Source organism: Schistocerca nitens, chromosome 2 (assembly GCF_023898315.1).
Source record: "Schistocerca nitens isolate TAMUIC-IGC-003100 chromosome 2, iqSchNite1.1, whole genome shotgun sequence".
NCBI classification, from domain to species: Eukaryota; Metazoa; Arthropoda; class Insecta; order Orthoptera; family Acrididae; genus Schistocerca; species Schistocerca nitens.
The window spans coordinates 1,092,467,044-1,092,468,591 of NC_064615.1; positions in this window are offsets into that span (position 1 = coordinate 1,092,467,044).

A 1,548-nucleotide genomic window follows, 5' to 3' on the forward strand; every position below is an offset into this window, starting at 1 on the left:
GCCTCGTATATTCCTACATTGCTCTGCAACCCAAAGTGGTCGTCCCTAACGTGAGTTTTTGCATTCTTCTGTAAGTTATTCATGCGGGTATTTTGCATTTATGAGTTATCAGTTAAAGAAGTAGTGTTCCGATGATTACCTTTAAAAATTTAAGTCACATAGAGAAGCAGTGTTGTGACTTAATGCAAGTACTTAAAGTTAACAATCACATATTAATGATTAGAAATAGCAGTGATATATGAAACGTTTCATCTAAATTTTCGTAATTTTCTCCAGAATGACGCTGACCATAGTGATAATAATATTGCAACAATAGTGGCAATTGTTCATGAGAACTGCAACTGTTAGGGTTGAAGTGGTTGTCAAATAAAGGATGACTATATTAACTTATTTTGTCAATTCTGAATCAGTGAATATTAGCTGAAAAACCCGACGTTGACCGGGTATTTATTTCTGACTTATTAAGCTTGTTTGCATATAATTTTTGAAGTAGTATGCTTAGGGACATGCCCATCGGAGAACGTCGTGGATGGAAAAATACTGTAGAAGTATTCTGATTACATTTCCTTAACAATAATACAAGGAATACATGTTGAATGACGGACGTGGGATCGTCTACTTCGACCTCAGAAGATCGACCTTGGACATAATAATGGTTTTAGCGAACAGAAATAAATACGCAACTGGAATTAAAGTTGGTTTTCGCAAAATACATAGAAAAAAGTACGACGGAAGTCTACCTACGCTGCTGTAAAATTTGAGCGTGACGTTTGTCGCTATAATCTACAGAGTTTATCGATTCGGCCACTTCGGCACAAGAGCACCGAGGTTAACAAGTCTCGTGCACCTTTCTCTCGCTGCGTAACTCAGGGACTTGTTTGTTTCGCTAGTGCCGGCATGTAAGGGGAAAGAAAAACAGCCGCAGGCATCGGCAGCAGTGCAGTGCAAGTAGTTCCAGCGTCTCGTGGTCACACCACCCGGAGTCGTATGCCGCGTCACAGCGAGAAATGCACGCCTTATCTGCAGTGCGAGCCCTGCTCGGGTGCACCGCGCTCGTCCTTGCGGTGGTGTCTTGTTAGGAGGCAACAACCACTTGCCTTTCAACGACCTCTAAGCGTTTAGTGACAGACCTGATACCACGTAGCGACTATGTTGCTCCTCGCCATTGACACGCGGGATTAGAGAGAGGAAACAGACTTTACTACAACTACATAAGATACACTCTCTGACATGGAAAGTGTTACACCACGAAGAACCCGCGTGATATTTATCAAACTTTGTAAAAATCTTCATCACGTGGCGGGAATTATTAAATTTTCATTCCATTTGTAAATGATGCCCATCATCAACAGCAGCTTTCCACCTCAGTATCCGCCAAGAAAGATTTAGATATCGCGGGTCGGAAATTAAAAAGGCCGGCCGGGGTGGCCGAGCGGTTCTAGGCGTTACAGTCTGGAACCGCGCTACTTCTGCGGTCGCAGAGTCGAATCCTGCCTCGGTCATGGATGTGTGTGATGTCCTTAGGTTAGTTAGGTTTAAGTAGTCCTA